The sequence below is a fragment of the Stenella coeruleoalba genome (assembly GCF_951394435.1).
Source record: "Stenella coeruleoalba genome assembly, chromosome: 11".
In the NCBI taxonomy this organism is placed as follows: domain Eukaryota; kingdom Metazoa; phylum Chordata; class Mammalia; order Artiodactyla; family Delphinidae; genus Stenella; species Stenella coeruleoalba.
In genome coordinates, this window is record NC_137157.1 from 615,193 (window position 1) to 630,335 (window position 15,143).

General features: G+C 47.6%; 1 protein-coding gene and 1 pseudogene across 7 annotated transcripts in view; one reads left to right on the forward strand and one right to left on the reverse strand.

Moving 5' to 3' along the window:
• PPP6R2 (protein phosphatase 6 regulatory subunit 2) overlaps window positions 1–12,062 on the reverse strand; it is an 81,908-nt gene extending 69,846 nt beyond the window's left edge. For 5 of the 6 annotated variants that reach the window (XM_079936170.1, XM_079936171.1, XM_079936167.1 and 2 more), the window contains exon 1: window positions 11,865–12,062. The gene's annotated coding sequence lies outside the window, so the exon portion shown is untranslated. Of the gene's footprint in view, window positions 1–11,645; window positions 11,767–11,864 lie in introns of those variants that run through there. The other variant, XM_079936168.1, reaches the window with a different exon arrangement.
• Window positions 4,136–4,597, forward strand: LOC307193921 (ATP synthase subunit g, mitochondrial-like; annotated as a pseudogene). Its single transcript has one exon. The product of its transcript is annotated as an ATP synthase subunit g, mitochondrial-like (transcript).
• Window positions 12,063–15,143: the final 3,081 nt, after the last annotated feature.

Consider the following 15,143-nt stretch of genomic DNA (forward strand, 5'->3'; position numbering starts at 1 on the left):
TTATCTAGTTTTATATATTTTTATTTATTCTGAATTATGAAAAAATTTAAAATATAAAAAGGTCCAGAGAAGAATATAACAAATATCCATGTATTGGGATTTAATAAATGTTACCATTTGCTCACATATGCCGCCTACTTTAAAAAAAAATAAAATGTTTCTAATACACTGAAGAATTGACAACCTATTCAACTCCCTTTATCCACAGAGATAATCATTAATTCGCAGTATCCATAGCTTCATTCTTTTACTACTTACATAACTATAAGTAATGCATTATTTTAAGAGTATATTTAGGACCTCCCTGATGGCACGGTAGTTAAGAATCCACCTGCCAACGCAGGGGACACAGGTTCGAGCCCTGGTCCGGGAAGATCCCACACACCACGGAGCAACTAAGCCTGTGCGCCACAACTACTGAGCCTGCGCTCCAGAGCCCGCATGCCACAACTACTGAAGCCCACATGCCTAGAGCCCGTGCTCCACAACAAGAGAAGCCACCACAATGAAAAGCCCGTGCACCACAACAAAGAGTAGCCCCAGCTCGACACAACTAGAGAAAGCCCGCGTGTGGCAACGAAGACCCGATGCAGCCAAAATAAATTAATTAATTTTAAAAAATAAAAAATAAAAACAAGTATTTGGAGGTACCGGAGACCAATCAAGAACATGCAGAAACTGGAGGGAACACGATCTCTGTCAGAAGGAGAGCAAGGAGGAAAGAGGCCAGAGTTCAGGGCTACCAGCATGGCTGAAAATCAAACAGGAAAATCAGAAAAGGGAGCCCCCCCAAACCTACATTAAATTCCTCCCAAATCCTTGGCTGACTCCTAAACAGCATGTGGTGGGATGAGACACCAAGAAACCAAGCAGAAAAATAGGTCAAACTCAAAGAAATAGAGAGTAGAAAAGAGGCCAGGGGGCAGGAGGGTGCAGGGAGAGGTTGGTAAAAGGGAGCAGACATTCAGCTATAAGATGAAGAAGGTCTGAGGATCGGATATAAGAATATGGTGATTGGGCTTCCCTGGTGGCGCAGTGGTTGAGAGTCCACCTGCCGATGCAGGGGACACGGGTTCGTGCCCCGGTCCAGGAGGATCCCACATGCCGCGGAGCGGCTGGGCCCGTGAGCCATGGCCGCTGAGCCTGCGCGTCTGGAGCCTGTGCTCCGCGACGGGAGAGGCCACAACAGTGAGGGGCCCGCGTACCGCAAAAATAAATAAATAAATAAATACAGTATCTGAAATTAAAATGTCACTGGACGGAATAAACAACCGAATGAGCACAAAGAAAAGCAGGGGATTTGAAAACAGATGAAAAGAAAATATACAAATGTAAACAAAGAGAGAAAGAAGAATTTTGAAAATACCAACACATTCGAAACCTGTGGGACAACATCAAACAATCTAAAATAGATATCACTGGAGGGACTTCCCTGGTGGTCCAGTGGGTAAGACTCCACATGCCTAATGCAGGGGGCCCGGGTTCAATCCCTGGTTGGGGAACTAGATCCTACATGCACGCCACAACTAAGAGTTTGAATGCTGCAACTAAGAGTCCACAGGCTGCAACTAAAAAAAAAAAAAAAAAATCCTGTGTGCTGCAACTAAGACCCAGAGCAGCCTAAATAAATAAATATTAAAATAAAATATATTTTATTTTACTGGAGTCCCGAGAAGACAGATGATGAGGCAAAAGAATTATTTAAGAGGCAATGGCCAAAAAGTTTCCAAAGTTGATTAAATACATCAACCCACAGATCCAAGAAAGATAAACACAAAAACAGCACACCTAGAAGATTATAGCCAAATTGAAAAGTTTTTAATAAAGAATTTATTTAATAAAAATAAATATACAGGGGGCTTCCCTGGTGGCGCAGTGGTTGAGAGTCCGCCTGCCGATGCAGGGGACATGGGTTCGTGCCCCGGTCCGGGAAGATCCCACATACCGCGTAGCGGCTGGGCCCGTGAGCCATGGCCGCTGAGCATGCACGTCCAGAGCCTGTGCTCCGCAACGGGAGAGGCCACAACAGTGAGAGGCCCGCGTACCGCAAAAAAAATAAAAATAAATAAATAAATAAATAAATATACATCTTAAACACAGCAGGAAAAAGTGTATCAGGTAAACAAAAGTAAGAATGATAGCTGATTCCCCATCAGAAACAACAGAAACTAAAAGACAACAGAATAACTTTTTCAACGTGCTGGGGAAAAAAGCTGTCAACCTAGAATTATCCAGCAAAAATATCCTTCAAAACTGAAGGGCAAATGAAGACTTTTTCAGACAAACAAAAGTTGAGTGATTCTGTCCCCAGTATACCCACAACATGCAAAATACTGAAGGAAGTGCTTCAAGCCAAAGGAATATGATCCCATACAGAAATCCAATCTACAAAAAGAAATGAAGACCTTCCCAACTCACTCTCTGGGGCCGGTAATACCCTGATACCAAAACAAAAGATATCATACGGGAGGGACTTCCCTGGTGGCGTAGTGGTTAAGAATCCACCTGCCAACACAGGTTCAAGCCCTAGTCTGGGAAGATCCCACATGCCCCGGAGCAGCTAAGCCCATGCGCCACAACTACTGAGCCTGTGCTCTAGAGCCCACAAGCCACAACTACTGAGCTCGTGTGCCACAACTACTGAAGCCCACATGCCTAGAGCCTGTGCTCCACAACAAGAGAAGCCACCGACCGCAATGAGAAGCCCATGCACCGCAACGAGGAGTAGCCCCCACTCGCCGCAACTAGAGAAAGCCCGCGCACAGCAACAAAGACCCAACACAGCCAAAAATAAATTTAAAAAAAATTTTTTAAAAAGATATCATACGGGGAAAAAAGGTCATACACAAATATCACATGAATATATATAATATATGCAAAAATCCTTAACAAAACACTAGTAAACCAAATCTAGCCACTTTTTTTTTTTTTTTTTTTTTGCGGTATGCGGGTCTCTCACTGTTGTGGCCTCTCCCGTTGCGGAGCACAGGCTCCGGACACCCAGGCTCAGCGGCCATGACTCACGGGCCCAGCCGCTCCGCAGCATGTGGGATCTTCCCGGACCGGGGCACGAACCCGTGTCCCCTGCATCGGCAGGTGGACTCTCAACCACGTCGCCACCAGGGAAGCCCTAGCCACTTTTTTTTGTTTTGTTTTTTGGCTGTGGCACACGGCATGTGGGATCTTAGTTCCCTGACCAGGGATTGAACCCGTGCCCCCTGCAAAGGAAGCGCGGAGCCCTAACCACTGGACTGCCAGGGAATTCCCCCTCGGCCACATTTAAAAAGGATTATACACCCCACACTAAGGGGATTTATCCTAAGAATGCAAAGTTGCTTTAACATCTGAAAATTAATTAATACAACACATCATATTGATAGGATAAAGGACAGAAACCAAATAATCATCCCAACAAATGTAGAAAAGGCATTTGACAAACTCCAACACCCCTTCATGGTAAAAACTTTCCATAAAATAGAACCAGAAAGCAACCTCCTCAACCAATGAAGACCCACTATCACCACTTCCATTCAACATTGTATTAGAGGTTCTAGCTGGTACTACAAAGAAAAACAAATAAAAGGCATAATAATTGGAAAGAAAAACTGTCTTTACTCACAGATGATATGATTATATAGACAGAAAACACAAAGGAATATACAAACCTACCATGAGAACTGATAAGTGAATTGAGCAAAGTTGTAAGATACATGATAAGTATACATAAACCAACTGTGTTTTTGTACATTAAGTAGTTGAGGGACTTCCCTGGTGGTCCAGTGGGCAAGACTCCGAGCTCCCAATGCAGGGGGCCTGGGTTTGATCCCTGGTCGGGGAACTAGATCCCTCATGCATGCCACAACTAAGAATCCACATGCCACAACTAAGAAGCCCGCATGCTGCAACTAAAAGATCCCGCATGTCGCAACTAAGATGCCACGTGCCACAATTAAGACCCGGTGCAGCCAAAATAAAATAAATAAATAAATATTTTTAAAAATACTTATTAAAAAAACAAGTAGTTGAAAAACAATATAAAAGTATTTTAAATAACATCAAAAATATCAAGTACCTACAAACATACTTAATGAAAAAAGTGTACTTTTCACACTGAAAATTACAAAACGTTGCTGAGAAAAATTAAGGAAAATTTAAATGAATGGAGAGATACACCATTTGCACAGAAGACTCAAAGTTAATAACTCAATTCTAAAAGTGATCTATAGATTCAATGTAATCCCAACCGCAGTCGGCACGACGGGCTTTCCATCATGGAACCATGGCCCAGTTTGTCCGTAACCTCGTGGAGAAAGCCGTGGCGCTGGTCAGCGCTGCTGTGACTTACTCGAAGCCTCTGAAGCCTTGACTGGCCACATTCTGGCACTATGCCAAGGTTGAGCTGGTTCCTCCAACCCCTGCTGAGATCCCTACAGCTATTCAAAGCTTGAAAAAAATTATCAATAGTGCTCAAACTGGTAGCTTCAAACAGCTAACAGTTAAGGAAGCTCTGTTGAATGGTTTGGTGGCCACTGAGATGTGGATGTGGTTTTATGTTGGCGAGATCATAGGCAAGCGTGGCATCATTGGCTATGTTTGAAGACCAATCTTTGCTTTGTTATTTGGGTGTTCTTGGACCATGTGTAAGCAGACTTCTACTTGAATAAAATAAGATAATGTGCCAAAATCAGTGTTTTCTCTGTCAAGCACTACATGGAAGGTCACAATTTTTCTTGATATTAAGTTGGGTTGTCTTTTGCTTTAATACATTAATACAGCTCTAAATGCATGTCTTTGCTTAGCCTGCTATTGGAAAGGATAGATATGAATATACCAACCTGGTACATGTATACATGAGGATACCATTTTACTTTGAAGGCTTGAAATGAACATTTAAGCTTAATTTTAGAGAAGTTGGGGAAAGGCTTTGAGAAAACAAGAACTTGTTCCAGTAGGAGAAAAATAATGCCATGTGCCAAACATGGTATATACTAGTTAAATCACCTAGTATAAAGAATACAATTTGGACTGTTTTTTTGTTTTTTTTTTTAATTTTATTTATTTATTTATGGCTGTGTCGGGTCTTCGTTTCTGTGCGAGGGCTTTCTCTAGTTGTGGCAAACGGGGGCCACTCTTCATCGCGATGCGCAGGCCTCTCACTATCGCGGCCTCTCTTGTTGCAGAGCACAGGCTCCAGACGCGCAGGCTCAGTAATTGTGACTCACGGGCCCAGTCGCTCCGCGGCATGTGGGATCTTCCCAGATCAGGGCTCGAACCCATGTCCCCTGCATCGGCAAACAGATTCTCAACCACTGCGCCACCAGGGAAGCCCCTGGACTGTTTTTCTTTGCTAAAATCAGAGAAAGACCCCTTGGACAACAGCTGTGTCTGTAAATGTAGGGGTACTTTTTGTCAATTTGAATATAGCTTCCCCAAAAGAGACCAGCCAGGTGATATTCTGTGTGTCTTTGTAACATCTTTAACACTAGGACAAAGAATGAAAGCAATGACCTATGTTTTCAATCTAATTTTGATATGTTATTAATCTCTTTTTTTTTAAAGACCTATCTTTACAAAAATAAAATATCCTATAGATATTTAACAGGATTATAGTTTAGTAGCGTCCACGGGTCAAAATAGTATATTATGTCCTGAAATAAATACAAGTGATTGGTTAAAAAAAAAAAAAAAGTAATCCCAACCAACCTCCAGCAAAAATTCCTATCCAAATTGAAGAGCTTATTCTAAAACTGGCAAGATAATTTTGCACAGGAATAAAGGTGGAGGTCTCACACTACCCGATTTCCAGACTGACCATAAAATTACAGACATTAAGACAGCATGGTGTTGGCACAGGATAGAAATATAGACCAATGGAACATAACAAAAAGCCCAGAAATAAGCCTGCATACACATGTTCAATTAATTCATAACGAAGGCTCCCATGCAATTTAAAGGAGGAAAAAGAGTTCTCAACAAACGATGCTAGAATGATTGTGTAACTCATACGGGGAAAAAAATGTACACTTTTTCCACCTCACACAAAAAATCATGCAAGATAGATCATTCATAAAGGAGATCAGTATTTCCTTGGACGTGGAGGGGCAAAAAAGAGTGGGAAGGAGGGATCCAAAGGGGCATTAGGAAATTTGAGAAACGATGGATACATTCCCCATCTTGACTGTGGTGATGATTTCACAGGTGTACACATATGTCAAAACTTATAAAATTTTACACTTTAAACGTGTAGTTTATTATACGTCATTCGTATCTCAATAAAGCTGTTTAAAAGAAAAAGAGCGGGACTTCCCTGGTGGTCCAGTGGTTAAGACCCCATGCTCCCAATGCAGGGGGCCTGGGTTTGATCCCTGGTCGGGGAACTAGATCCTGCATGCCGCAACTAAGAGCCCACATGCCGCAGCCAAATAAATAAATAAATACAAGACCCGGCGCAGCCAAATAAATAAATACAAAAATACATAAGTAAATATTTTTTACAAAAAGAAAATGAGGAATCATAAACCTGAATACAAAAGCTACCACTATAAAGCTTCTACAAAGACAAAACACTGGACAGTATCTTCACAATTCTGGCACAGGCACAACTGTCTTACAACACATAAAAAACGCAAAAATAAAATATTGACCAATTTTGACTTCATCCAAATTAAAATTTCCTGCTCGTAAAAAAATACCATTGGGGGGACTTCCCTGTTGGTGCAGTGGTTAAGAATCCGCCTGCCGGGCTTCCCTGGTGGCGCAGTGGTTGTGAGTCCGCCTGTCGATGCAGGGGACACGGGTTCGTGCCCCGGTCCGGGAAGATCCCACATGCCGCGGAGCAGCTGGGCCCGTGAGCCACGGCCACTGAGCCTGCGCTCCGCAACGGGAGAGGCCACAACGGTGAGAGGCCCGCGTACCGCAAAAAAAAAAAAAGAATCCGCTTGCCAATGCTGGGGACACAGGTTCGATCCCTGGTCCAGGAAGATCCCACATACTGCGGAGCAACTAAGCCTGTGTGCCACAACTACTGAGCCTGCACTCTATAGCCCGTCACAACTACTGAGCCCACGTGCCACAACTACTGAAGCTCATGCACTCTGAGGTCCATGTGCCGCAACTACTGAGCCCGCATGCTGCAACTACTGAAGCCCGCACACCTAGGTCCTGTGCTCCGCAACAAAAGAAGCCATCGCAATGAGGCAATGAGAAGCCCATGCACTGCAACAAAAAGTAGCACCCACTCGCCACAACTAGAGAAAACCCGTGCACGGCAACAAAGACCCAATACAGCCAAAAATAAATAAAATTTTCAAAAAAAAGGATACCATTAAGAAACAAATAGGCAAACCACAAAACAGGAAACAACATTCACCCCTCACTTCCTCTCCTCCTCCCACTCCCTCATTGTATATGTATGTATGTACATACACACAAATATCATAAAGGACTTACAACCAGAATATTTTTTTGAATTTCTAAAACTGAATAATAAAGACAATCCAACAAAAAGTGGACAAAAGACCTGACGCTTCGCAAGAGATACACAAATGGTCAAAAAGCGTATGAAAAGTTGCTCACCACTGTTATTAAAACCATAATGAAATACCACTACGACCTGAATTAAAATTAGAAAGACTGACAATATCAAGAGTTGGTATGCATGTGGAGAAACTAGAACTCTCATACATTACTGATGGGAGTATGAAATGGTACCAGTTTGGAAAACTGTTTAGCATTTTTTGTTTTGTTTTGTTTTTTAAATTTATTTGGTTGCACTGGGTCTCTTGCTGTGCATGGGCTTTCTCTAGTTGCAGTGAGTGGGGGCTACTCTTCATTGCAGTGTGCAGGCTTCTCATTGTGGTGGCTTCTCTTGTTGTGGAGCATGGGCTCTAAGTGTGCAGGCTTCAGCAGTTGTGGCACGCAGGCTCAGCAGTTGTGGCTCTTGGGCTCTAGAGTGCAGGCTTAGTAGTGGCACACGGGCTTAGTTGCTCCATGGCATGTGGGAATCTTCCCAGACCAGGGCTCGAACCCATGTCCCCTGCATTGGCAGGCAGATTCTTAACCACTGTACCACCAGGGAAGTCCCTGTTTGGCATTTTCTAAAAACAAATTAAACATATATCTATACTATGACCCAGCAATTCCACGCCTAGATATTTACTCAAAAGATATAACATATGTCCACAAAAGAACGTACAATAAACTCAGTGACTTTACTCACAACAGCTAAAAAGTGAAAGCAACCCAAATGTCTATCAATAAGAAAAATATTTTCACACAAAGGAATACTACTCAAACTATAAAACTATAGACACAGGCATCAAAATCAATAAATTTCAAAAACATTATCTGAGTAAAAGAAGACAGACACAAAAGAGCATATACTTTATGACTCCATTTACATGACGTTCAAGGATGTGCAAAATTAATCTGTAAAAATAGAAATCAGAACAATTGTTGCCTTGCGATTTTGAAGGATGGCTTTAATACCTGAAAAGGGACACAAAGAAAAACTTTTAGGGGTGACAGAAATGTTCTATATCTTGACATGAGTGATGGACACACGGGTGTATACATTTGTTAAAATTCATCAAACTTATATACTTAGGATCTGTACCTTGCATTGGGTGTAAAATACTCTTCAATAATTTTTAAAGGGTGGAATATTTTTAAAGAAATAAAAGATTGCACATTCTGTGTTAAAAAGAGAGCTGCTTGCTGTATGTGGACATGACATGATTTCCAAGAGGAAGAGGACAGCTGATGGACAGGGTGAGAATGATACACATTTTGGTGTCCTTTGAATTTTATGCTGAGTTCAGATTACCCATTGGAGTCTGACCACATGAGTTGAGTCCTGGCTCTCCCATTTATTTACCGCTACCCTTGGGTACATTACTTGTTTGCGCCTCAGTGTTCTCACATGAATATTAACAGGTATATTAAGAGTAATGACCTCATTAACTTGTTTTTAAGAATTAAATGGACTTCTCTGGCGGTCCAGTGGTTAAGGCTCCGGGCTTCCAATGCAGCAGGCGCAGGTTCGATCCCTGGTAGGGGAACTAAGAGCCCACATGCCGCATGGCATGGCCAAAAAAAAAAAAAAAAAAAAATTAAATGATTACTGGGTTAGATGTCAAAATATAGAATTTAGCACTGGTTTTCACTCTCTGGTCTATAGTAAATTCTGCACAAGTCACGTACTCACTTTATGTCAAAATGTTATGTCTCATGAAAATACAAAGCTAACAAAAGGTAAAGCACTTTGTTCGTAAAAAAAAAATCAGGAATTCCCTGGCTGTCCGGTGGTTAAGACTTGGACTTTCACTGCCCTGGACCCAGGTTCAATCCCTGGTCAGGGAACTAAGATATCACAAGGCGCGGTGCGGCCAAAAAAAAAAAAAAAGTAATAAAGATTAAATGAGGCACTTTATTTTTTTTAATGAGCTACTTTAAAAAGTGGCTGGGCTTGTTTTTCTAAATGAAGTTTTATTGGAACACATACGTGCACGAACACCAAAGTGCCTAAAACATAATCGATTACCGTTATTATTCAAAAATGTAAAAACAGTACTTTAAAAGTTAGCCTTTTCCTTAACCAAAAGAAAAAGGGGAGGAGAGGCTTGAATCAGCCAGCCTGGGAGGCAAATTCTGGCTCTATCACTTGTTTGTTGTATATCTTAGTTTCTTCATCTATAAAACAGTAAAATAATAGTTCCCATACCCTAGGGTTCCTGTGAGGATTAAATAATTCATATTAAGCATTTAAGACAGCAGCACACAATAAATGATCAAAGTGCTCTGCTGCGTGTGTGTGCAAACAGCCATCTCCTAGGGTTCAAACATTATCCTGTGCTGAGGTCGTATACCTGCAGCCTGACCTCTCCTCTGGGCTCCAGATTCTTCCGCGAGATTCCTTCTCCCTAACTGCCCTTTAACTTGTCAGACTTCTCCCACTACTTTCAGCCACAAGAAAGCCTTACTTTCCGCCTCCAACCTAAAACAACTCCCCTGCAACTGCCACCACCACCCCCAGCTTCCCCATCCACGCATCCGAAGTGCCCCAGTCCACCCATGTACGCCATCAATAAGCCCAGAAATCATCCCGAGTCCTCTCTTCCCCTCACACCCCTCTCCTAATCCATCAGCACGTCCCAATAGCTCTACCTCCAAAATCACTCCCTCAGTCGTCACCAAGGTCTAAACCACAAACACACTCACTCCCAATGCCTCATCTCTCCCCCTCCTATTCAGGTGTTGATGGCCCTCCCCAACTCAATCTCCAGCCTGGGTCCCTCAAACTCAGACTCAACAGCCTGCAAGGAACAGCATGATTGGAAGGCCAATGCCCTAACCAAGGCTCTTGTGTGTCTCCCCCTTACCCTGGCCACGTATCAGTCTTATCTAGGTTCCTGGAGGTCCACCTCAGGGCCTTTGCATGTGCTGCCCCCTCGGTCTAGAAGTCTCTGTCCCCGACTCTTCTCATAGCCAGCTGCTTCTTGCCTTCCAGAGCTTAGCTGACGTGACAGTTTGAGATGCCAAAAGGGAAGAGAAGCCAGAAAGGAAGGGACATGAAGAAGAGGTGAACAGCTGAGAGTGCCAGTGAGGGCCTGGGCACTGAGAGGCCAAGGGCATGGCAGGAAGAGGCCATGGGGGGAGGTGACAGGTGGTGAAAGAGTAACACGCTGGAAAAGGCCCTAAGGACAAGACAGGTGGGTACAGGGACAAAATGGGGGAGTGGGTACCGTGAAATGCAGGAACTAAGCGGAAGTGACAGGCTGAACGAGCTGGAGGTGACAGGGCAGGGGGCCAGTACCAAAGTGGGAGCGGTCAGTAACAAGTGGGTGGACGATGCAGGTAGTTAGGCTGTAAGGACACAAAGCAGAAGTGGGGGTGTGTGGAAGACGTCACGGTGACGGTGGGAGGACGTTCAATGGGCCCGTAAAGTACATGAGGGAAGGTGACAGGTGTGAAGGGAAGGGGTGATGGAGATGAGGGAAGAAATGGGGCTGTGAGGGGTACGGGGGTGACAGAATGGGGGTAGGTGACTGGAGACACATGAGCTCACATGGTAATGGAAAGGGGACAGTAGCAGGGAGAGGAGCCAGTGAGTGGGTAAGGGGACTGATGACAGCGGGCAGCGGAGAGTCCCACATGACAGGCAGGAGACCGGCCCTGGAGGGCACTGCGAGGCGTAGCACTGGCAGGTGGGTCAGGGCACAGCCGGGAAGGGTGCCTAACAGAGAGGCGTCAGGGAGGAAGGAGTGAGGAGGGGAGTGGGCACACCGACAATCTTGGGAGGACTGATGGGGGATCTCGCCTGGGGGGGGCACTGATGTTGGGGGCATTGGCAGCACAGGGGGAGGAAGGACATTAGGGGGAGGTTACTGACAGGGAGGAGGGCACTTGGGGGGGTCACTGATGTGGGAGACACTGACTGGAAGGGCACCACAGGTGGGGGTGAACACCGCTTTGGGGGACTCTGAGGGGGTAAAGGAGGCGGGAGGGCACTGACATGGGGCACTAACGGAGTGGAGGTCACTGGTGCGGGTGGACCGTCACGGGAGACACTGGTGGTGGACACGGACACGACGTCACTGTCAGGGGTGGACGCCGTTGTAGAGGACACTGACGGGGCGGGCACTGACCTGGGGGACGCTGACCTGGGGGACGCTGACAAGGGTGGGCGCCGACAAGGCGAGCATCACGGCGGCAGCGACGGGCGGGGCGTGGACGCTGACAAAGGGGTGGACACTGAGGGGGCAGCGACAGGCAGAGGGTGGACGCCGACATGAGGACACTGACGGGGTGGCCCCTCCGGGCCCGGCCAGCTAGTACCGCCGGCTCTGAGGGGCGGCCGCACTCACCTGCCCCGCGGGCCGGGCGTCGCGGCGGCTCCTCGGAGGCCCGGGTGGAGGCCAGGGCGCGGGCGGAGGCGAAGCCCGGGCGGCCTGGGGCGGGCCGCGCGCACATGGGCCCGGCCGGGCGAGGCGCCCACGGATACGGCGCCTACAGACTCAGCCCGGCGGACCGGCGGCTCGGGACCGGCTCGGGCCGCGGGCGGCGCTCCGGTCACTCCAAAATGGCGGTGGCGGCGGCCGGGCGCGCGCACGCCGGGGGCGGGGCCTCGTGCGGGGGCTCGCGCTCGCAGCGGGGCGGGGCCTATAGGTGGGCGGGGCCATGTTGGGCGGGGCCGCGCGGGGCGAGGCGGGCGCGGCTTCGTCCTCCGCTGGTCCTTCTGAGGTTATCGCAAAATTTCTGCACGAGCGTAAGTAAGTATTGATGGGCTAATGCGTTTGCGGTGATACATTTTCTAACACAACATCATCAACAGAACAACCCCTCCGGAGGCCTGAAACGATTTGAGGGTCACACATCTGGGGCAGGGGTATCTCTGCTCCCTGGGAGCCTTCCTCTAAGGCTGAAGGCCTCTGCGACTGGGGCAGCTGGGTGTCTCCTGAGCACCTTGGGCACATGGCGTGGACACGGCCAGAGCAACCGTGAGCAGTGGTCAGCTCTCCGTCCTCTCTACTACCCGGACTGGGAGCGTCGGAGCAGCAGCCACCAGACCCATGGTTTTTCCAGGTGCCCCCCAGGTTCTCGTAGTATTTTGCACATTAAAATATGTACCCATTTGGCATTTGTCGGAGTTGTTTGACTCAATCAAACTGATCTCTAAAATGAGAATTGTTATTTCAGGTGGCAGCGTGAACCATGGGAGACGTTGGAAAAAGAAATGGAACACGTAAGGAACATCTAACGTTCTTGCCAGTCATCCCCTTACTGCCTCTCGGCTTCCAATGCACGTGGTCCGTGGCGGAGACGGATCTGACCCCTGGCCATGCTGAGCCTTGGCGGCAGAGGGAGCGGGAGAGGTTGCGGGAGAAGGTTTGCTCCGGGGCTGCTCGGCGGGCGGGAGGCGCCTGCTTCCCCACGTCCGGCTCCTGCGGAGACAGCTTCCCCTGGACGTCTTCCCCAGGCAAACGGCAGGGCAGATTTCTGGCAAGTTCTGTAGGATGAACTTTCAGGAAGTGGGGATAAAAAAAGCGTCAAGGGCTTCCCTGGTGGCGCAGTGGTTGAGAGTCCGCCTGCCGATGCAGGGGACACGGGTTCGTGCCCTGGTCCGGGAAGATCCCACATGCCTCAGAGCGGCTGGGCCCGTGAGCCATGGCCGCTGAGCCTGCGCTCCGCAACGGGAGAGGCCCGCGTACCGCAAAAAAAAAAAAAAAAAGCGTCAAGCTCTCAACCGCGAATAGATTACAAGCCCTGCAAGCGCAGACCCCACCCCCAAGGCTGGAGGTGCGGTGGGTAGAGCTGCAGAACAGGGGCTCAGCGCTAGGAGTCCCAGTGCTTGAGATGCTCCCACTCGTTGTCCTGCTCTGAGTGCCTGCAACCCTCATCCTGATCGTGATGTTCTTCTGGGGTCAGCCGGGGCTCCTCCGCTCTCCCACCCCACCCTTGGTTCAGCCACACGTCCCTCAACTTCTAACTACAGCCAGCTCTCCTCCTGCAGCCCTGGTCCAGGTTTATCTCACCTGACTCACAACAGCAGCCTCCCAACAGGCTCCCTGCTTCTATCCTGCCACACTTGCTGGAGGCCAGCTTGTCGCAGTCAGCAGAGCACCCAGTAAAAAGAAGTCCAGGGCTTCCCTGGTGGCGCAGTGGTTGGGAGTCCGCCTGCCGATGCAGGGGACACGGGTTCGTGCCCCGGTCTGGGAGGATCCCACATGCCGCGGAGCGGCTGGGCCTGTGCATCCGGAGCCTGTGCTCCGCAGTGGGAGAGGCCACAGCAGTGAGAGGCCCGCGTACCGCAAAAAAAAAAAGTCCAATCCCATCCCTTCCCCAGGGGCTCCCATGTCACACAGCACGAAAGCCAGTCCTTGCTGCCACCCACAGGTCCTACACAGGTGGGTCTCATTTGTGCTCTGCCCCTTGTTCATCTAGCTCCAATCAGGAGACCCTCCTGCCGCAGGCCATTGAATGTGCATCCTGTCACACCCTCTAATTGTCCCCATGCAAACTGACCTCCTACATCTTACTCCATTGTCCCCTTCTCCGTGAGGACTTCCCTGGCCTTCCTATTTCAAATCTCAAACCTACATACATGCATGCACAGACACGCACATGCACACACATGCATGCACATGGGCACACTCACAGCCCCTTTCCCTGTTTGGTTTTTCCTCCTTGTGTCAGTAGTCAGGGTTCAATGAGGGGACAGAGAGCACACAGTGACTTCAGAGAAAGTTTGATATAAAGATTACTGAGGGACTTCCCTGGTGGTGCAGTGGGTAAGACTCCGTGCTCCCAGAGCAGGGGGCCCAGGTTCGATCCCTGGTCAAGGAACTAGATCCCACATGCATGCCACAACCTAGAGTTCACATGCCACAACTAAGGAGCCTGCCTGCCGCAACTAAGACCTGGTGCAACCAAATAAGTAATTTTTTAAAAATTACTAATAACGGGATTAATTATAAAGGAGTAAAGAACTCTGTATTCAAGAAAGGACAAAACATTCCCTGCTAAATGCTTCTGGGATCCAGCTCCATTATTGCAGAGCAGGCAAAGAGAAGTGGATTTGGAGCTGAGGCAGTAAGTGGAAAATGGGCAGAGTCCGACCTTCTGGAAAGTCAGCTTCTGTATGCAGCCTTTCAAGCATATTTGAACTTCCATACAACAACAAAACAATGCTATATTTTCACCTAACAAGGTACATCCATCCTTATTGCGAGTGAAGAAATTCTCACTTTCCCCCAAATGAGCATATGTACAGTCCCAGCAGTCATTGTATCTGACACTGGCTACATTCATTACTCCTCAAATTCTGTCACTGTCCCACCGAATACTCTATTATGCTCTTAAAACTAAATAGTAGGGCTTCCCTGGTGGCACAGTGGTTAAAAATCCGCCTGCCAATGCAGGGGACACGGGTTCAAGCCCTGGTCCGGGAAGGTCCCACGTGCCACGGAAGAACTAAGCCTGTGCGCCACAACTACGGAGCCCATGTGCCACAACTACTGAAGCCCGCGTGCCTAGAGCCCATGCTCCACAGCAAAGAGAAGCCCACACAGTAAGAAGCCTGCGCACCGCAACTAAGAGTAGCCCCCGCTCGCCGCAACTAGAGGAAGCCCACGTGCAGCAACAAA